Source organism: Pyrgilauda ruficollis, unplaced genomic scaffold, assembly GCF_017590135.1.
Source record: "Pyrgilauda ruficollis isolate IOZ18807 unplaced genomic scaffold, ASM1759013v1 scaffold35, whole genome shotgun sequence".
Taxonomy (NCBI): Eukaryota; Metazoa; Chordata; class Aves; order Passeriformes; family Passeridae; genus Pyrgilauda; species Pyrgilauda ruficollis.
Window position 1 is genome coordinate 6,028,236 of NW_024524934.1, and position 22,630 is coordinate 6,050,865.

The 22,630-nt window shown below is 42.3% G+C and overlaps 1 protein-coding gene across 9 annotated transcripts in view; it reads left to right on the forward strand.

The window, feature by feature from the left end:
• Positions 1–22,630, forward strand: part of ATXN1 (ataxin 1) — a 243,927-nt gene that overhangs the window by 130,433 nt on the left and 90,864 nt on the right. The window contains exon 1 of one of the 9 annotated variants that reach the window (XM_041475514.1): positions 4,452–4,488. The exons of the other annotated variants lie outside the window; for them this stretch is intronic. The gene's annotated coding sequence lies outside the window, so the exon portion shown is untranslated. Of the gene's footprint in view, positions 1–4,451; positions 4,489–22,630 lie in introns of those variants that run through there. 9 annotated transcript variants of the gene reach the window in all.

Here is a 22,630-nt window from a genome sequence, read left to right on the forward strand (position 1 = left end):
TAAGTAGGAAGCATCGAGGCCTGCAAGTCAAGTTTGTCCTTATAGGAGGGTCCCATCCAACAAAGGGAGGGATCCCATCTCAGCGGGACCTATTTTGCAGAGTTTTTTCTTTCTCTGATCGTACATCTTCCTTAAAATCTGAGAGGTTTAGCATCAGTATTGAAAAGATGCTCTGCAAAGCCCAGATCTGGAATGTTGCATGGTAGAATATTCCTGCTTGCCTCTCTTTCAATAAAATTAGAAAGTTAGACCTTTTGCCTCTATTTCAAAAGAGTTACTCAGGGAGACAGTGACTTTACAACTCCTCTCTGTCATGCCATAAAATTGGGTGGTAGTCATCTTTGATGAAAAAACATTTCATACCCAGTTGCTCTTTTCTTGTGAGGCTCAGCAGCCGTGGTTGTTTCCTTTGCAGAGGGTTCAGGAATGTAGCTAGCACCCTAGAAAATGAAAAACACTTGAATCATTTGCATAGTGGATCAGAATCCAGCCCACCCAGCTGCTGGAATAAAAACCACAAACTTTCACATTAGAGTCATCTGCTGAAAAGCTATATGAAATAACTAAATGTTTGGTTTAAAGGAATTTTATTTGCTTTCTTGTAGCCAAATCACCTGACTCTTAGGTGGTGAAAGTAATGTATCAACAAGATTTTCTTGCTATCTTTCTTTGTCTGCTGGACCACAATGATCATAGGTTGACCTTGTTTTCAGACATAAGACCAGTTGTTTGATTCGTGTCAATATCAATGTTTGTGTCTATAGAAACCAATCAACATTTTCTCCTAATTGTTGTAAATAGGCTGTTACTGTGACACTTAGATCTCTTGCATATCTGAGTCAAAAATTCACTGCACAGTGTTGTCTTCTGTGTTAGCTATATATTGCCTCACTAATAGGCATCTTTATTATAGTCTGTAGTTCTCCTGTTGAGATATGTCCAGACATCACTGGAGCCTATAATCTTTCATTTTTATTCTATATCATGAATTTGTTTGAGGGACTTTCTCAGTAACAGCTGTAGGAAATCACAAGTAATGTAGGAAAAGCAGGTTGAACTGCCTACAATCAGCATTGCACAACATTCAGGATTTTTCCAGGATAACCTTTTAAACTGACTTTTTTTCCAAAAGCAATGGCAGTTTAGTGTTGATTTTTCTTTCTTTTTACTTTTCAGCATGAATGATTCAGGTTGTCTTGAGAACAAAATACAAAACTCTGCATGTTTTGTACCTTTTTAAAAAATAGGTCAGCTGTTTCATTTGAGTACCTGTGTAGCACCTTCACATTTGGGGGTGAATATTTGAAATTTGGCTGTAGAGTTGCCCCAGTATTAGGGAATTGCCTTCTCATTTGCAGCAAAACTTGTCCATAATCAGTCAGTATATAAAGTCTAATATCTCTCATTTTGTACCCACACAGCAGGAGCTCGTTAGGGAGAATTGAGTATGCTGTATTTTAGAGCTGAAGAACTTGCATTGATATTTCTACATCGGTCTCCTGAGTGCTGTGGTCCTAGGCATACAGGAGGCAAAGGAGACTGTTGTCCCATATTTTCAGCAAAGCTGTTGTTTGCCCAGACAGTGTGCAGCAAAAGGAAAGGATGGAGAGAGAATACAAGCTGTGGAGGATGTGCTCAGGAGTAGTATTGAGGAACATGGCACTATCTGAACCAGGAGATGCAGGGGCAGTTAACACCAAAAGCACCAAGTGTGGGGACAGCATTTTGGAGCTGGTGTGACTGCCAGGGGTGTATTGTGTGATGTGATTGGAATTAAGCTGAGAAACTGAGAGGAAGCTGGTGTAAAGTCTGAGGAGGGAAGCAGCAGAACTTAAGCCACAGAAAAGGGAAATCTCTGTTCTGTACATTGGTATGGAGTTTGTGATTCCTGAGGTAGCATTTGCATGCTGCTTGTCCTGTCTGGTGTGAAGATACAGGATCATTTCACCTGTGGTTGTTTGTTGTAGCCCAAGTGCTTGATGCAACCTCGTAGCCCTGCTGAGACAGCAGACTGACTCATGCAATCTTGTCCCTCTGCACCAGTACAAAAACCCTGGTGTGAAAATACAGTTTAGCTTAAACCTAAGTCTGTTCAAAGTGTCTAACTTCACACTTGAAGGGGATGAAGAGCATTCATACACATTGTTCTAGCAGCTCAGTGGTGGAGAAGCAATCTCCTTCAAGAGGATGCAACAAGTGTGTTGCTGGCAGTAGCACCTCGTGTGAATGCATCTCTTTCCACCTGCTCCCACACCTTAATCTTGCTGTGCCTGTGCTGTCAGCATGAATCTGTGACTGCAAACTGGGTGCTACAGCTTTGGTTCACGTGAGATCCTTGATAGCTTGCAGTTATCTCCAATAGAAGAGGTCTGGTTTCATTTAAAAGTTTCAGCCCTGGTAATTATTTTGACCAGCGCAGGTGCCCTCTTTTGGGTCTGCCTCTGTCAGCACAAGCTTCCCACATGCTCACTGCACCTCCCTTTAGATAGGACCCTCTTTGGTGAGTGCTCCCCAGCTGGTAGGAGGCAAAACTGGGTTAGCATAGAAGAGCTTAAAGAGTAGTTTGTAGCTGCTCCAGTTTATTTTCACCATAATGGATTACAAAACGTTTTTACACCAGACTGCTAGCACTTCTGAAGGGAGACAGTCAGCACAGGAAGAGGGGCAGCTGGTGCTGAGCACATGTGTGGGAGGAAAATCTCATCAAGCAGCATAGCTGGGTTTGGAAGAGACCTTTGTCCACAGTTTCAGTCTCTCTGTCTCTGTGATGGGGGGAAAAAACTCTCCTCACCGGGGAGTTGTGAACATGTGCTAATTTTAGTAAATCAGGCAGTTAGGTAATATGGTGACAGCCAGAAAATAACTAGAAGGAAATAGTTGTTCTGTCTTTAAAGCAAAGTGTTTAGGGCCATTTTTAATACTGAGAATGAAGCAAACTGAGGAGCGCTTATTCAGTAATACCGAAAGCTAGAGTAATGGCTTTACTATACCATGAATGGCACCATTTCCTGTGGAAAAAAGTCCTGTGTGATCACAAAGTTAAGAATAAAGATTAGATGTTATACATTGGGCACATTTCTGGTATTTCCTTGCCTTTTAGCTCCTGGCTTAACATTTCTGACATGTCTGTATATTTTTGTATGTTTAATGAACTATTTGTGACCAAGCTCATAGTTGCTCACACTTTTTATCCTAAGATGTTAAGCACTTTAAAGAGGGCTTAGAGCACATTGAAGCATCTTACACTCTTGCTATTATGTGTCTTTAAACACATTTCTGCCTCCAAAAGCACTTACCTCTGGTTCTTAGAGATGATTGCAACTTTAAGTGAAGGAGATGAGAGCGGGAAATGTTCTTCTAAATCTGATAGAAAATCACAGTTGGTAATTTTTTGCAGATCTCCCTGATAAATAATTTCTCTGAATTTGTAAGTCTTGCTTTGTAACAGGTGAGTGAGGGGTACAAAAAACTAAAGTTATGAAACCACAGATATTGCCAGAAGGAAACAGAGCCAGGTTAACTCTCAAAACTGGGCTTAAATAAATTTGAAAATGACACTATCTGAGATTAAGGTAGTTGCACAGAACTGGGTGTCTTATTGTATAACAGAGAAAACAGGTACAAGTAAAGTAAAAAGTAAAATAAGTAAGTAAATAAGTAAAAAATAAAATTACAGAACTGGGTGCTGAGTATGCATCACTCTAGCTGATTTTATTTGGAGTTGTGAGGATAAACCCTGAAAACCCAACATGCTGAGTCTAAGGTGCAAAAATAAGTCGATATGAAAAAATGTTGGTCTTGGCAAGTTCATTAGCCGCAGAATAGTGACATGTGAACTCCATGTGTAAGGGCAATCCCTGAGTAACTGCCCTTGGCTGAGGTCTCAGGCCAGCGTGCCTTGCTGTAAGCAAGAGGTGGGTCACTGTCACCACCATGCCTGGAAGGAGCTGCCCTCCCTGTGTGCTTGGGCTGCCGGTTGGCACACGCCCTTCCGTGTGCCCCACTGCCGTGTTTGTCACACCGGCTCAGCGCTCTGGCTTCGCAAGGTCACTCTCCTGCAGTTTGGGTAGAATTAGAGCAGTGATGGGAAATGGCTTTGGCTTTTTTCTATCTTCAGAAGGTAAAAGATGTTGTGCCTTGTCTAGGCAGTCTGTTTTTTGGACAGCACTGGGGCTTTTGTTGCTTGGGCCAGGATGTTTAAGAGTTTGACTTCACTGCTATTCTGTTTGTTTTATTCAGCCAGGGATATATAACAGATCTATTTTTCGATCAGGCAGCATTCCTCTACTGTAATAATTCACAAGAAGAATTCACACGCTACTTGTGTGAAATGCCTGTTGATTACTTCTCTACATGTGCTTCTTGCCCTTGTCTTCCCTTAGGTACAGTTTACTCTGTGCAAGTTGTAAACTCCATGGAGCAGGTGTTTGTACAGTGCATAGCACAGCAGGACCCAGGTTTCATCGAGGTGTCTGGACATGCTTTTATGTAAGTAAGGGTACTCTGTCTTGTGAGCAGTTAGAATAGTTCACATTAGCTGAACTTGTCGAGTTTCCTGTGTGCAGGCTGATGAGAAAAGGGATTTTTCTTTCCAGGCTGAGAGGGGCTTTGCAAATGTTCTCCAAATCACAGCAGCAGCTGGCTCTTTGGGCACTGGACAAAGACATGATTTGGAAATAGCATCAAAGTCTAGAGATGACCCTTCACATACTAATGGTCTCAGATGAGTTAAGTGGGGGAAGTTCACACCTCTTGTGGTGCTTTTGTTTCAGTCTGCCAAGCTGCAGACTCAGCATGAGTGCAGCATGCAGGTTTTCATAGTGAGAGCTTTTGTCGCTCCCAGAAGTGCTAGAAACTTAATTGCTTTCAAAGGCAAGCATGGAATCTGGAGGACCCGGTACAACCTGCTGAGAGACCATAAATCATGAGATACTATCACGTTTCTGTGCTGGGGCTTGTGTGGAGTGAGTTTGCTTTGTGAGCGAATGCCTTTGGAATACACTGGTGGTTTTTTTGTTGATTCTTAGACATAGCAATAATTGTTATTGGCTTTGTTAACAGGCATCTATGTTCTGTTCTGAAGTTACTGTTCATGTCTTCTAAAAAGTGTGCAGACAAAAAGAAATATTTGTTCTGCCTTGAAATCATGAAAGTATTTCTGCATTTAAATGGGTTGATAGCCTTGATCCAGATTGTTCCCAGCCGGCAGTAGGGAAAGAGAGCTGGTCAGTTTTCACTTGACCACTGCTGTTTATCTTCACTTACAGAGAACACTCAGAATGTCAGTGTTTACTTGTTCCTTTTTTTTAATGCTAGTTTGCCAGCTACTTTTGTCCCTAAACAAATGAACCATGATGGCAACTGAGAACTTTTGTGGATAAGGAATAGAATTTTCAAATGGCCTTATACAGTATGCTTCTCTAGGTTTTATTTTCCAAAGTAGTCCTTGTGAAAATTTGTGGAGTGTGTCCTTCAGTTGGTCTGGGAGGTTTTTGATATTTTTATCCATAACCCAGTATTAAAGGTAGTTTTCCTCATCTCCTTAAATGATTAGTTGATAGGCTCTCCATTCATAGGAATACTCTTTTGATATATTTTGCATGGAAACTGAAGCAGGAAAAGTTTTTAAGGTAAGCCAACCAAATAACCTAGGGCCTTTTGATCAGTTTCCATTCGTATTAAACCAGTAATCTACCCTATTAGATGTTAGAAAGGAAGCTCAGTGTTTAAAGAAGATAAACATGCCAATTGACATTTAATATGTCTTCTCAAGTCACCAGCAGAAACCTCGTTGAACCTCGTTGGCAGAGGTGCCTTCTGCAAGGGTTCCTAAAAACACCTCCCCAGCTCTTGGCTTAAAGTGGTCTGGCACTGCAGTGGGTCTGGTGCCAGCGCTGAATGCTTGGTCTGGCTCCAGTTGGAGCTGAAGGAAGGCTGATTTTTAAGACCTCTAAGATGCCTTCAGGTCCAGAAGAAACTGAGCATTGGAATAATGTGTCATCCAAACCGTGGTGTATTCCTAGAAATTGATGAATATACTGTTTTAATTTGGGGTGTGTATATAGTTTAAGTTACTGAGATCTTAATGCTTAGAAGAGACAGTTCCGCAGCTCTTTAAGATTGCCTGGCACACAAACAAGCAAAGATCTAAATTGCTTTAAGCTGCTGACAGTTATCACAGCTTTGTGCAGACACACCTTTGCTGGTACTGACAAAACACAAATACCAGTTTCACATCACTGTACTCTCCTTGGCTGGCATACATCTTGAAACAGTACTGTACCTTCACAACTTCTGCACAGAAAATGGAAAGAAAGGGTGAGCAGCAACGGTAGCCTCTTATCAAACAGCTGGTTTAAAATGCTCTGAGTAAAGACAACATTTTAAAACAAAACTTAATCTGTTGTATGAGAACTGGACATTTAATGGATTACATTGCTCTGAACCCAGTGCACTCTGCTGAAATGACACTGGATGCAAGAGCAGGCTTTGGTGTGTGAGGAGGAGAGTAGCAAGTGAAGGAAAAACAAAATTTTCTTTCTGTAACACTGAAACTTCCTCCAAACTTCATAGGTAACTGAAAAGTCTGTTTTCAAAACATCTCTGACCCTATATGAAAATAAAATTTCTGTGATTTTGGCTTTTACTAGAAATCGTGTCCATTATGCATCTGTGTGACAGGGCACTGGTAAAAGAAACCAGTGGTAAAGAATGAGTTTCTTCACTGGTAAATAAACTAATTTGAAATCCAGGGTGAAAAGTGAAGAGGCATTGAAAATCCCCCTAGTCTATATCATGCACTACCATCTATTTCACACAACTGTCAGTAACAGCCAACCTGTTACACAAGTTTCATATAAAGAGTGTATTGACAGATTTAAATGTATTTAGTCTCCTAAGACCATAGATTGACATTGTGGTGGCTGTTGGCCACTTCTGTGAGCCCTTGCCTGCAACTATGGAGTTAGAAAGGAACAGGCAGACACTGGCTGGTAACGTTGATGTGGCAGTGTGGATAGATTAACATTACTAATTTACTGGGGAAAGAAGTGTCACAATTTTACACTCCAGTGGCAAAACTATCCGTGTTCCCAGTAGCTGGATTTACTCTCAGTGCTTTCACCATCTGCTACAAAGGCACTGCAGACCACTAGAGGAGTGGGAGATTGCACTGGCTTTTGGGAAGCTTTCAACAGAGGCGAGCAGATAATTTGATTTGCCACGATCAAACATCTAGATTGACAAAGCGTAACTCGAGTTCCATTTCTGACTCAGTGACTGAAGTTTGTTGTGAATTCTTCTAATGACGTGGCATGCAACTTTCTTCAATTAAAAATGACAATGGCTGTGCTCCCGGGGTGCTGCAGAGGTGGCACAACAGCAGACTGACTGAAGTCTCTGCTGTGGGTGAGCGCTTGCTGCCTTTATCTGTTCTGCTGGATGTTACCCCTGCCCCTGCTCTTAAAGGCAGCAAGGCAGGCTGCGCAGCAGGCACTCAGCAAAACCAATACCTTTGTCAGCTGGAACATTTTCTCTGATTCTTTATTAGGTTTCTGTCACAATGTACAAGGTGCCGTGATGATTCGGGTTACTTTTTTTAGCTTGTGACCTGTATTTCTACCATTGTAGGCTCTGAACAGTTTTGTCAGTTCTGGATTGCTTTGTGGTTGTTCTGGGATAGGTGATGGTCTCTTGTACCTTCATCAAGCACTAATCTCACAGGCATTGCTTAGTAAATAATTCCAATGCAAGGTAAACTTGCCTTGCTTCTTTTAAAATTCTCAGTCTTCTGAAAATCCAGTAGATGGGGTGTGTGCAATTCCTGTGCAAAGTCACTGTGCTTCTCAACCCAAAGATTCAACTCTAGTTTCTACATTTTTGTTGCAGAGACTGTTGTTGTTGTTGTTGTTAGTAATGGCTTCCCACATGAATCACAAATTTAAGCAACTCTGAGTGGAAGCACCAAAAATTCTTGATTGATATTTTTGCATGAAGTACTCTGAGCATGATTTACTGTGCACCTTCCACCACTGTTAGGTCTTTGAAATCTGGGTATGAATTTTTATCATAAGCTTCCCCCCCACACTCCCCTTTTTTTAAATTAAACTATTAATGAACTAGAAAGGTGCTGGATAACTGAAAACAAACTGGGTTACCACAGACTTCTGCATAATTTGAGATTACAGTATTAGGTATAGATGCCATGGGGACAGTTAAGGAATACATAATGTTTTGTGTCTCCAAGCCCTGCGTGTAAGAGTAAACATCTATTTGTAGACATGATTGTGTTGATCATAGATGTGAAAATTGAATTTTCTAGCAAATTAAAATATTTTCCTCTTGTTAATAATGATCATGTAAATAATCTTGTTAATACAAAGCGTAGAAAGGGTCACCAGTCACATCCCTGAGTGGATTTCATGCCTATAGGTCAGTTATGGTACACTTGAAATAGGAAGGAATCTAAAACAGGAGACAAATGGCTTTGGGACAGATGAGTCCCTGAGTTGTTCTCCTTAGAGGTCACAGCAGAGCAGAACATGAATCAACATGGAAATAAGGTGGCCCAAGGTAATGTATGTCATTCAAAATGAAACTGTCTAGAGATGGAGTCCTATTAGGTAGGTCTTAGCTGCTTATACCTGATGGGCAATGGAAAAACCTTCAAATGGTTTGCTAATAGTTAACCCAGGGAACTCCACATTCCATGTCTGACAGGTATGAATGCAAGGTGGAAGTATCTTACCAAAAAATAAGTTAGAATTAGAATACTGTATCAAAGCTATCTTATGAGAAGAAGCGGGAACGCTTATGGCAAGATGCACATCTGAAGTTCCCTGAGAGATATTTGGTAAGAAATGTTTCACATATGCACATATACTCCAAGCCATTAACGCAATTATGGGAAAGTAGAAGTCTTCAAATAGCCAAGTACCTTCAATTAATTCAAAAGAAAAGTTTAATAGTGGAATATGACAGAGTCCTGAAGGCACCAGTTTTGTTCATGCCTGTGATGAAGGGGGTGAATAACACAAACCTGTTACCTGTTATGCTGCCTTTCAGAAGAGAACCACCAGAGCTGTGCTGTAATCTAGTGTGATAAAGTGTGTCCAAAATGCTCTGAGTGTTTAACAGTTGCACAACTAACTAGACTGCTAGTTTCCTAGCAGTCTGATTTTGTATTATAATCTGTTTCCCTTCTGTCTTTAATGTGCAATTCTGCTGAGCCTGCAGTTCACATTGGCTGCCTCGGGCAGACTGCAGGTCAGCTTTTGAATGTAGAAGAATTAATGAAATTTAAGTATTTTGTTTACAGTTAATGGCAGTTGTGCAAGTACAAAGACTTAGCTTTATCAGCTAGATGTGGTCTAGGTTTACATTTATGTCCACATTCAATCCTTATGTTATTGCAGTTGAGAAAAAAACATCAGGAGTTCAGTGCAGTCTTAACAATCTGCTTTGGTAGCTGGCCAGTCGACTTACCCTTGAGTGAAGCACATAGTAGGGTGGTTCTTTCTTCTATTAACTCTTTGATGCTTGGAAGCAGGGATGATTCACACAATGAGACGGGGAGAGGAAAATTACTATAAATGCAAGATTAGCAAAAACTTTGTACTCACCTTCTGCCAAGCCAGGAAGGGATTAGTGTACTGTGGGCTTGATTAGATGGCAATGTTTGCTGAACTGCTGTGGCAGACAAGGGGTATTTGAGAAGGTGATCCAGCTCTGCTGGAGTCTGCATGGTAAGTGGAGGGCAGCCTTTCGACTCGGAAACTTAGTTTTGGGTTGGGCACTTTCTGGTGAAGTCAAAAGGGTTGCTGTTGTTTGCAATAGCTCAGCTGTTTCCCTTGTGACAGGGTTGTGTTTCCTCACTTCGTGCGTGAGCTGGTGCTGGAGTTTGAAGTAGAAGGTTCTCTGCCATCATTGCTCCTGTCTGGTTATGGGGGTTTTTTTGGTTGTTTTTTTTTCCCCATTAGTTTGGGAATAGGTGAAGAGGAATCATATCCATGCATGGAGAAATGATGATGAGCAGAATGCAGAGGGAAGGCCACATACCCCTCCTTCTCATGTGCAAGAATAAGCAGTGCCAATGGAGGAGCTTGTTTGTAGCCCCTCAGCTTGGCCTAGCCAAGCATCTATCATGTGGTGAGTAGGGAGTGGGGTGGGACTTCCTTGCAAGGTGATCAGTGTGATTTCCAAATGCTATGGAGGGAGTCATTCCTGAGCAGCATTAGGAGCTTTTTTGTCAGGGTTAAATAGTGTGCTGTCCTCCTTTAAACCGGGGAGACGGCAGGCTGGGAGAAGGATATGAAAAATAGATAGGCTTAAATTGAAGCCTGGCATCTGGAACAGCTTTGGCAGACCTCAAGATAATACTTCAAAGTTGTTCAGCCCCATAAGGTACAGTATAATTTTCGGCTTAGTGAAAGTGTTACTTGGGAACTGGAGTCATTCTTGGGGCCTCCTTGTGCTGGGCACTGGCACACTAGGTAGAAAATAGCTCCTCCTGACTGAGCTGACTGAGCCTGCACATTCTGAGCTGCTTACTTGCCTATTCTGTCTCCCCAAGAATTTACCTTTACCCTGAATTAGTTTTACCACACTGAGCAACTGAGTGTAAATATATCTGAGCATTACTGATTCTACTTTGACTCTACTGAAATGATCTTCCATATTTTAAAATCATGACAGCATGAAAGAAGCATGGCCTTCTAATTACCCTGATATTCAAATGTGTCCAGGAGCACTTGGAAAGCTCAAGGTTCCCTCAGCTCCCTGCAGTTTAGCAGAGAACATCCTTCCACAGGTCTGTAATTCCCACCATAGTTCCTGAACCTGCTTCCACTTTTGGTGGTTTACAAGGGAGAAAACAAGTCAGGCTTGTTCAGTTGTTTTAGCCATGTGTGTTTGGAGATGATTCTGAAATACAGTCAATACATGCCTGCACAGAGGTAAGTTGTAAGGTTACTAATTGGTTTTGATGCTGTTTGCTGCTTGAATGTTCGTGATTTTTTTTCCCTAAGGTAAAAAGAGCATAATTATTTTTAACTTATAGCAATCCCTCATTTTCTCTTAAATGTCTTGATATGAAGTAATTTAAACTAAATTTCTGCACAGATACTTTCCAAGAGATTGGCTGTCAAGTACAATAAAAAAACTACACTTTTGCAGGGACCCAATGAGACTTTGCAAATTTAGATTTATTCTCAACGTTAAATGTGGTTGAAGATGTCATTTCTTAAACAGCACTTTCAGAAGTAGTTAGCTTAAAAGTATAGCAATTCAAAGCACAGAGGGAATGATTTTGAAGTGTAAAGTCTTGAAACACAACACAGAGGTTGACAGTTTCACTACAATTAGAAGCAAGGCAGGCACAACTCCCACTTCTGAAAACTTTCCTATTGCACTGCTTCCTCAAAACCTCAAAAAAACCCCTTTGAGTGGCTTTGCTTATTGACTTAACATAGTTATACTCAATAGCATTAGGAGACAGAGCAGAAAGGGCTGCCAAATGTGTCTGTAAAGAATAATCTTTACAAAAAGCTTCCCAGAGGTATTTTTTTCCACATGCTTTCAGTGTCCTGAGAATGCCGCTTGTTTGAGGAAAGCAAGTATTAGGGTAGGTTTTTTTTTTTTTTTTTTTTTTTTAACAGGGCTTGTTTTGTTAGGAAACCACTCCCTTCTGCTGCTGCATTTAGACTCACTGCTAATTGCCTTTTGGTCGAAGACATTTTCCATGAATTGCCACATTCCCCCACACTGTTACAACTTCACACTGATTATGCTCTGTTAGCAGCACTTCTGCCTGCTGCCTTTGGGAGGAGTGGCTGAGAGAAGGATATGGTGTACATGGGAAATCGTGAGGTTTATGTGAACAGAGGTTTGTAGCTGCTAAAACACAGCAGAGGCTCTTCCTTCTAGACTAAGACAGGTGGCATAAGGAGGGCATCCTGCTAGTGTGGTGGTTTATGCACTGCTCTGCTGTGTGCCACTGCTGAGGATTTTTCATAAGAAGTCCTGACAAGGTGGTATGTGGTGTGTTAGGCTTATATTTTTCATCCTGGTCACACAATGTAATGGGAAGCCAACCCCACACTCTGGTGCCAGAGAGGGTGTGGGAGGGGGTGATCTTCCAGGAACACTACTGGCTCACTGAGCTCCTTGAGGAGCCCACAGAGCCCAACCTCCAAGCTTGTCTTTCTCCTATAGCCTGGGGACAGCATAAGCTTCTCCTTAGCCTGGTTCTGTCCTCTGCAGCAAAACCTCCTGGAGCAGCAAAAGATCACTGGTGACTGAAGCTCAAGCACTGAGCAGGGGAACTGGATGTAGCAGGGTTGTTCAGCACAGCTAATCCACTTAAACTATGGAGCTCATCTGCTGATCTGCAGGGGTGGCAGTGCTCTTAGGTGTGATAGCTAAAGAGGCTTTGGCTTGAGCTACAGTTTCAAGGCAGTCAAAATCTGCAGCTCAGGCTGAGGATCTGGTTGCACCAAGTCGGCCCTGACCCAACCAAATGTGGTTAAAAGTGAGAGGCTGTGAGAGATAAACCCCTCTACTTAAACCTTCTCCTAGCTCAGGAGCTGATCAGTGTGTTCAGTGCTTTTCCAGTCTTAATTGCTTTGATCAAAGGTAGGGCGTACTTGGTCTGTGAACAGGGATGAGCTTTGCCAGTAAAAGCCCTCTTTCGAACTGGGATAATTGCATCCACTGGTAGGGCTGGTAGTTAATGTTTCTGTCTTCATCGTGTTGCTGCACATAAACATACAGATCTTTTACAGAAAAAACCCTTTAATTCCTAATGCAGCAAGTGTGCTTGGGTCTCACCTACCCTGTGGCTGTTGGTCATGGTGCAGGAGGAACAGCTGGTGTTGTAACAGGATCTCTGACTACATTAATCTGTTGTCCAGCCTGTGGCATGTAAGGGTTTTCACCTCAGTTCAGGTCCATTCAGTACACCAGTGGTGGCTGAAGGCAAGCCCAGTGTGGCGTTTCCTGCCATGTGACAGTGAGCAGGAGTAGCTGCAGCCCACAGGAGCAGGCAGTGGGCACTGCTCCTGCCCTGCCGTCGTTTGTCTGGGATGAAACCTTTATTTATTTAGTCCTACCCTTTTTTACTGTTGAGGAGAAGAGAGAGGGAGTATGAGGAGCAGTGTGTGGTTCACTGCTGAGTCCTCTACTGTCCTCCTTGCAGTACTAGAAGACATCCAGATCAGCTAAAACTGGGTAGTCTTTTGTGAAAAAGGCTTCTAATGTTCCTTTTACCAAATTATTAATAAATTATTGTAGGTCAAATATAGATCAAATAATTTTCTGCATCTAATCCTCTCTTACTATAGGGAGGTAGAAACAGCAGTGCTGCAGTCCTGTTGATTCCAGTCCACCACAGGCAATGCAGCCAGGGACCACTCTCACAGCACCCATGTACTACCACTCATACCACTGGGTACAGAAAACTGCTCCCTGCTTTCCCTCAGCAGCAGATAGAGGCAGAAATGAAAGCAGACCTCACTCTGAATTTCAGAAAAGGCTGAAATTGGTCTGTTGGCATAGAGAGAGAACCAGGAAACCGGAACACCTGTGTTACATAGCTTTGGGCAGGTCAATTATCCCATCTCCAGTGAAATTCTCTTTTGCATAAGGTATGAATAACAATACTCAATTTACCTTGCAGGGGTGTTACAGAGTGTGCAGTTAATTTTTTCACAGTGTTTGTGGTATGTAAAACACTAAATGAGTGCAAAGCATTATTGTGATTTAATTTTATTGAGGGTTAAATTTTGGTGACGTGCCCAGCTGAGCACTTGCTGGCAATGAGTAAGGCAAGTGACCAGCAGCAAGCATGTTTGGCAGCAAGCAATGGACAAAAAAGGAAAACAGCACTAACTTATTCCAGTCATACTTTTTTTTTCCTCTCTTACCACTGCACGTTTCCCATTAAGCAGATGGAGATGATCAAAATATCAAATTGGAATTCTGTGGTTTAACAGACTTACATTTTACTGTTTAAAAGGCAAATAAAGGTTAATGACAAGACAATTTGTCTTGTAGGAGAGTGAGAGAGTGGAAGTGCCTCCAAACATATCCTGAATGGTCCTCAAATAATATCGTTCAGAAACAGACCATACCTGATTTAGCTAGGTGGTGAATTTTTCACTGGCTTGGTAGCATGCCAAGACTGCTCCTCCACATTTCATGCTACTGCTGTTGAGGGGTTTGCACTGGATTAAAAACAAGGATGAAAATCACTTGGACAAGGTTGGTACCTCATGACACCAGCAGGAGCCATGGGATGAGCAGGGGTTGTGTGCAGGCGCATCTTGGGGGGTGCTCCCAAGTTTGAAACATGAGTCAGTGCCAGACTACAACGTGTGTCTGTGTTAGAGCTGCTGAGTGTGAGAGGGACAGACAGTGTGTGTGGTTTCTCTGCCTTGCTCTCATCTGATGGGAAATGGGAAATGGGGGTTTCCTACTGCTGGGCTACTCTCAAGTGCCAGCGCTCCAGTGGGTTTCATGTTGCACCTCGGGGTCCCAGGCATTTTGTTACTGCCTGCTCACTTTCATTCATTTTTATTGTTCTTGTTTGTCTTCTTGGTTATTCTAATTACTACTCATAGACAATAGCACAATTGAGAAACAATCTTCTGGTAATTGTGGCTAACTTCTGCCCTCGGAAAATTGCACTCCAAGTGTGGTGGAGACAGGTATTCCTGGTAGAGAGAGGAAGGATTTGACCCACACTTTCTCTGTATTTGTTATTTCAACTTCTTTGCTCTGTGAGTGTCCTGAGAGACAGGTCCAGAGGTCAGCAAAGCAGAAAAGGATCTTTACAGAGTCGTCTTTTAAGCTTTGGATCAAAGTCTGCATCCTACCCTTATTCTTGTTGCATTTGAAAACATTGCTTGGCCCTGGATTTTCTCAGGGCTTTTTTCCCTTTCTTCCCCAGCTCCAAAAGCTGCCGTGGTCACTTACCCAAGCACAGTGCTAGCATCAGCTCCACAGTTAACTTCTCATTTAGTGGTGTTTCTGAAAATAACAATTGCTGCAAGAAAACAAATGGTAGACATGCAGCATATGCTGCACATGTTAATTTATTGCCTTTTTTTGAAAAAAAAAAAAAAAAAAGCAGTATGAAATTTAGGGGGCAAATCTCAAATCCTGTAAAATTCATGGCACAATGCCAGTTTATTTTAAAGGACCCTACATTTGTCCCTAAATCTTACAAGTCCTTAACTACAATTTGCTTTCTCACATGCCACTCACCTTTAAGGTGATACTCCTTTTTTGGCATTATTAATTATCATTATTGTTGTTGCTGTTATCATTCCAGGAAATCTGTATGGGAGGAACGCTGAAATCTGGTTTAAAAATAGCATTTTCATGTCCTCCTACTCACTGTACTTCGTGCATAGAATGCCTTTTATAAATGCAGACTTGCTGCTTGGCTAGATAAAAGAAACTGTCACTTGATCTCCATAACGAAGTCATTCCCAGGAGGATTTCATTGTTTTAGCAATAAATTTTTTCTAAAAGGCCTTTTATTTTGCTTGAGAAAGGTAACAGAAATGAACTTCTGAGTGGTTATTCCACAAAACAATTAGACGAAAGCAAGACTGTCTTGATTTGATGTAAGGAGATTTGTACGTGTATGAATTCCCTTTCATGTAAGAAGAGAATAAATTCCCAACTGAAAATCAAGTTAGAAACACTCCCCCAAAAACCAAAAACCAAAACACTTTTTACCCCCTTGCTCACAGACACGACACATATCTTTATCAGGACTCTCCTACATAAATTTGGTCATATCCTGGAGTTCAGCCCTATTTCAAAAGGCACTTGCATAACTTCTGATTCAGATACTTTCCTGAATTAGAGGCAGTCAAGGATAATCATTGCCAGTTATTACAGTGGATTAATTCTGTTACCAGGTCCGTTTGTGTTCGTGGGGAGGAATGGTCTCTGCACGCTGTATTAAGGCTGAGCACTCCCTGAAGCAGGGACGGTGCTTTAGCTGTGAGTGCTCACATTGTGGAGCACAGTGCAGGCACAGTTCCGCCTTGCTCACATGCACCATGCTGCCCTGGCCTCTCTCACCACTTCTCCAGCATTTCTCACCCCTTTTCTCAGCTGCTCTGTGTCTCATGCCAGCATGACGTTCTTTTTCTCTGAATGCTGAACATGCTAAAGCTTGTCAGAATTACGGCATCAGAAAAGATTTAGAAAGCACATCCAGTAAGTGAGAGGTCCTCCTGCTTATATTTAGTTATTATTTTTTTTTTAGGGGGACGGGGGCTGTCTCTCATTTGGACCTATTTTGAGCCATGCTTGCATTTTCCTGAGTGTGAATCAATGCAATTGCCACTTCAGGTACCGTAGACAGCCTACTACTGTAGGCAGATACACGCAATAAGATACAAAAGGGAATAGGAGAAAAAAACATTTTCTTTGTAGTCAGGAAAGCCTTTATGGATTTGGCATCATACTTAAAATTCCATTGTAATAAAGAAATGCAACAATTTCTGAAATTATTATTTATAGGAAGATTTGTGAATTCACTATGTGATATTCTGACTCACCCGACAGCAAACATGTTTGCGCTCCGGCTGGTATGACTCACACTGACATTTGTCTTAAGCGTGGCAATTGTTTTAGCCCTCTGCTCCGTGCAGGATGAATGAAACGGCTGAGCTCCCCTGTTGCAGATTTACTACGTGCAGCCACCCTGGTAAATTGCAGGCTCAGCTGTGGAGTATTTCCTCACACACACACACGCACACGTGCACACACACACGTGCACAAACATACATACACGTGCACAGCCCCCCCGTAATGCTTTACTGTTAAATACTAGATTCATAGAAAGTAAATGCATAATTACAGCGCTGCCTTTTGCACCACATAAAGCAGCCCACATCAAAAGATGTTTGTCATTAATGTTTCAACAGGTAATCTCTGGAATTACTGCCAAACTGTGTTCCTGTTACTTAGTGCTCAGTGTTGAAATCGTTAAAATCTTTGTTGTAAGCCAGCATAGTCATCTTAATCCTGCAAAAAAGTTAGTCAATAGTGCCTTTGTTTTCCAGCTCCGTATCACGTTGCATCAGCGGCGCAGAAGACGTGGCGGCACTGGAAGTGGGGAGAAGGTTAAGGGTGCGTTCTGGGCTGGCTTCCTAAGGAAGCCAAGCTCACGTGGTGGCATTGTTCGTGCCTGCGCCCGTGTGTGTCCCCCCAGCCTGGCAGCTGCTGTAAGTCGGGTCCTCCTCAGCCCTGTCTGCTGCACAGGTAGAGGAGATGGGGAAGCTGCTCCCTGAAAACTTTGTGTAAGTAGCAGATGAATAGCTCTGGGCACCTGTGGCTGAACCCAGTGAGGCAAAGGCCATGGCCCAAACTCAAATCTTACCGGCACCAGGACGTCGGTACTGTGGGCATCTCCTGGAATTACTGCTGCCACCAGAGATGAAGCCTCTTCTCTGGTTTTCTGGGTTGTAGCATTTACAATCTTCTTCAGGAGGTTTTGTCTCTGGCTGCTTAAAATAACTGCAATTAAACAGAATCTCAGCCATTGCTTTTGGTGCTGCTGCTGTTTGCAACTCACATCATTTGGATTCTCCTTTCAACGCTATCTTTGCAGGAGAGCTGTGGCCATCGTATGAGAGGTGTCTGTACATGTTATGAAGGCCCTTGAGCTTGCTGTCATCTGTAGCAAGTTAATAGGGTGCTGCAGTTCTTCAAATATGCAGGAGGCTCATTGTTTCCACTCAGGGCTGAGCTGCATTTTTTGCATAACAGCTTCCATAAAAGAAAAAGAGAAATATTTATGTCATGTAACAGAAGCATCCAGAGTGGTTATTTTGATTGCTTATATCTGTCCAACATTACTAGCTCTCAGCCTGAATTATTATGGACCATTTGCATTCTTCTCTCAATCTCTTCTGCTTAGAAGACCTGTAGAAATGACTGTTACAAGCACACAGACAACAGAGTTGTTTTTACTCTAAACCTCTGTATGAGAATGAAGAAAATTGACATCCTAAGAGAAATGTAGATCTGTGTTGAAATTTCATCCCCCCCCCCCCCCCCCCCCCCCACGCCCACCAGTATTCCTGCTTTGATAGCCATAAAAAAGTGGCAAATAGGGGGTGCTGATGTGAATAAGGTGATGGATTTTTATTAAGAAGTACATCATTGACATCTGATAGGAGGTATTTGTGAGGTATTTTTCTTGTGGCTCTGCACTGTTCCTGCTTAGACAAAACAACCTGAACAAGCTCCTCTTAGTTTTCACCTGCATTGTGTGTTGCACCCACAGCCCACCTTTTGACCTGCTATTTTAATACCTTATGCTGCACTCTCTTTCTGGGGGAAAATCATGTGGAGCATGGAAATTGAGCCCACTAAGTGAAGCACAGGGTTAAGCACAGTCTAACCTCATGCCTTTTTGGAAAAACTGGGTATTAGTGAAGTACATATAAGGAGTATGGTTGTGATTGGTGTTATTTGTGTAAAAGTGATGTCTCTGAGGTCCCAGTTAGATTTGTGTTTGTATTGTTATTAGACATCATGTAAATGGAGAATGTGCATTTGAGCTGTTCTGCATTTTTTCCCAAGTACAACTGCAGTGGTGAACCTTCATCTGTTTTCCAATCACTCGTTCACAGGTGTTGAGGTTAGGGAATGGGTAACGAGCAGTGGAGAAGGCTCTGGGAGCAAAGTTACTTCCATGGTTTCCAGATGAAGAGGTTTAGAAGGGCAGATGAGTCCAGTGAGTACAGCTAGAAGCTCTCAGTCTGTTTGCCTAGGCTGATGCTAAAATGAGGGGTGGTTTACCTGAGCCTTAAGTCATGAAAAATACCTGCTGTGGGTGAAGCAATGATGAGTAATGGTCTTTAGATTAAATCTCAGGACACCAATTCCTAGATGACTCACAGCTAACGTTAGTTGTGCACAGTCAGTGGCCACCTTCAGTAGTGACTCCTGCACTGGAGCTGCAGCCTTGCCCTTTCAGCCCCGTGTGCTGCTCCCATCTCTGTGTGTTCACAGGTAGATGTTCCTGTCCTGCATTTTCCCTCTGAGTAAGCACTCACGTTGGAGATGCTTTTCGCACAGGAAAGATGTGCTGGGATGTCCCATGTTCACAGAGCTGGGGAGGGCAACATAAATGTTCTTCCCTCTGCTACAAATTGTGGGGTGGGAGGGATTGCTTCCCTGTCTGAGCTCCATGATCTGCATCCTGTTTTTCTGGTTTAGGACCTGCAGGATACACAAAGTGCTAACAACTTGATTTACTGTTCCCATGCACCCAGATACAGTTATTCACCCGGCACAAAGTGGGTGTAACACCTTGTGAAGTTGGGCATTTCACTGTGGACCACATGCAAAGCCATGGGAAATGTTTGTTTACATGACAAAGCCTTGGAGGATCAAGCTTCAGATGAGGAATGGATGCTAAACAGAAATCAGAGTGATGCCTTTTATGCAAACAAAACCTCTTCTGTCCTAAGGTGATATTGCTTCACCATAGCATGAATTTTAGGCATAATTGGGATTTAAGTAATTTTTACACTAGCAGAACATCAGCAGCAGCCTTTACATACACTAGACAAAATGTCAGAAGATTTTCAGATGGGCAAAGTTTGGAATGGCTGGTTTAGAGAAGCTTTTATTAACTTGAAATTTAAAAGATAGTAAATTCTCAGTTGGTAGAATCTTTTCTCATCGTGTAAAGTCAGCTAAACCTGTTGAAAATAATTTAGACTTTTTTTTCTTGACATGATAGATGATACATACATTAGGTAATTGAAATCATGCACGCTCCAGGGAGATAAAACCTCGCCTTTCCCATTTGCAGTGAGGCAGGATTGAACCTGTCTAAAACTATTTCATGTAGAGGGAGAATAAAGCAGGAAATGAATTATGGTTTTATTTGAGTTGAAGGATTAGTTGAGGGATAAGAGTGAACAACGAAACAACTTGGGCACAAGGCTGCCGTCTCTTAAACAGTTTTATTAGCTTATGCTGATTTGTGAATTAGGAAAACCAAATTATGTCATGCAAGAGAGCAAGGGATGACAATTAAAAACCTGCAGGAAAGGACTAGTAAAACGGTAATCTCTCACTGCCTGATCTTCAAAACAAAATGGGAGAGCATGACCTTTTCTTGGAATAAATACAGGATATTGCACGTAGCCAACTTCTGGTTTTCAGGTTTTGCCAATTTGCAGTTGCTCTCTTGTACTACAGTCCTTATTTGTTGATTGCCCTAGGGTCCAATTTTAGTCTCAAAATACTCCCGAGAAGTACTTCCATGTTCTTTGATTTGAGATCTGTTCATGTCTCAATTACCCTTCTAATCTGTCAGCACAGTGTCCTTTTTAGCTCTCAAAGACGGGGCTATGCTGTGATATTTGAGTAACCGTAATGCTGTGGGACCATGAGAAACAGCTTCCTTGGTAACGCTTCCCATTTATAGCGGAGATGTGATCGGTAACCGTGTACGTGTTAATGATTTGTTATCATGTTGAAGGTTCAGTCACAAAGTCTGGTTAAGACCTAATTGGACTGCAAACCAGCTTCTCTGGTCCATCCAAGTTATGGCTGTTTTACATGTTCCATGAAGAGCATGTCATCAGAGCCCATCAGATCTGCATAGTGAAAAGATTGTCCCAATTAGGGACTGAGTGCTCTGCTCTTCAGGTGAGGGTTGTGCTTCAAGAAGCAGCATCTCCATGCAGCCTGAATTTTGTGCTATGCTATCTTTAAATCTTAAGCATAAAAGTGCTTGGGAACATTTGCAAGCAGACATGACTTGGCTCTCAGAGTGAAGTGCCTATGGGAAAGGTCAACTGAGCAAGTTGTAGCAAATTAAACTAGCTTGTGAATTTATAGTGCATAATCTGCTCCACAATAACTGGCTGTGTGCATGGTACAAAGGCACCCTGTGGTAAACACTAGGTCTCTTGCCCCTGTTTTTGCCTGGGGTGTAAACAACCTTGCTTTATGTCATCTTTCCTGTGAAATGTGAGTGTGGGGAGAAGGTATCTGCCCCAGAGTACCACCACTGCCCTGTGTTGCACAGGTGCTGCTTGTGGCCTGTTCCTGTGTCCCTGCACTGGGGTCTGCAAGCCACGTTCCAGGCTGACAGCAAGGTCCCTGCACAGCTAGCAAGCAGCCTCGCTGCTGACTCAGTGATCAAAGCCCTGGTTTGGGCAGTGGGAGCCTTGCTAACTTGAACAGAATCAAAATCCTAACCCACTTGTGGAAGTTAGTGGAAGGACTTAGTCACTGAGTGTGGTGGGTGTCAGCCCAGGGTTACACACAGCTGACTCGCCAGGGAGACTCACAGGAGTCTATCCAAGCAGGAGTTTGCAAGGAGTAAATGTCCCTGCTCTTACTAGAAATAATTGGAAGCCATCTATTTTTGTTGGAAAAGTTAAATATTTTCTCACAGGCATTTGAAGGTTCCCCTGAATGCTGATTGACAAGAGATAAGGATTAAAAACTGCAATTTTGAGGGTTGCCAAATTATTGGGGGAAAAAACCCATAAATAATTTGCAAATCCTGAAATCTTTAATTTTAACACTTAGAAGCAAAATGGTTTAAGTATTTTGAGCTGAGATGGAGGTTTTTTAATTGTGAGATTCTCATAATTTAAAGAAAAAAAATAAATGGCTTGAAAATAAATTGGTTTGGTTTTAAGCAAATTTCCAAGGGTTTTTTTTTTAAATAGCTCTGTGTTATTTTTCTCTCTTTGGCCTGCTTTCTAAAGTTAAAAATCTTATGAGACCATGTCTGATGGTGTGTTTCTCTGTCAGATAAACAGCGGAGTCCCACTTCAGTAGAGCAGAGAAGTTGTTGACCAAAGTCTTGGAAGTATAGACAGGGCCTGGGTATCTGAAGGCTCTTGAGGTAGCGGTACCTCTGTCACACAGGAGTTTTAGCTTCTGAGAAACTCCCGTGTCTTAAACTGGGAAGATTTTTGTAACAGGTATCTTGCATTGCTACAGTCCATCAGGGAGAGGTCAAAGACACCTGTACCTTGAGACTAGTGGTCACTGTCATCATCACTGCCAGGTGCCTGCTCAAGTCCCAACCAGCTGGATGCTGTTTACAGATGCTGCTCCATGAGGGCGTATCCTTAGCCAGTAAATCCAGGAGTAGTCTTACACCAAAACTGGGTCAGCTGGGCAGATACTGCTTTGGGCTTTGGAAGATTTTGTTCTTGTTTCTTTGTATGTTCAACTAAAACAGTCATAGGTGTAAACTTCTCTTGAATAGCAATTTATTTATCATTGCATTGTCTTCCTTCTGCTCTTCACCCATGTACTGCACTTGTCCATCTGTCTGACTTGTTTCCTGCCTTCATGTAGTGTGAGATTCATCTGCATTCATATGTAGCCATCTAATCTGAGCTCAGTGTCTAGACTCACTTTATGGAGAGAGCCAGACCTTTCTAGAGAGTGAATCATTCTGTCCTAAACCAGATGCTTGATAGGTCAAATGAATAATTTTCTGGATTGCCTTGTTTCCTCCAACAACTGAAGAAAATTTGCACTGTCTAAGGTATAGAGTTTGGTCCTGCACTTGTTTTTGATTTGAGGACATGGATTCTACCATGAGGGATAAACCATACCA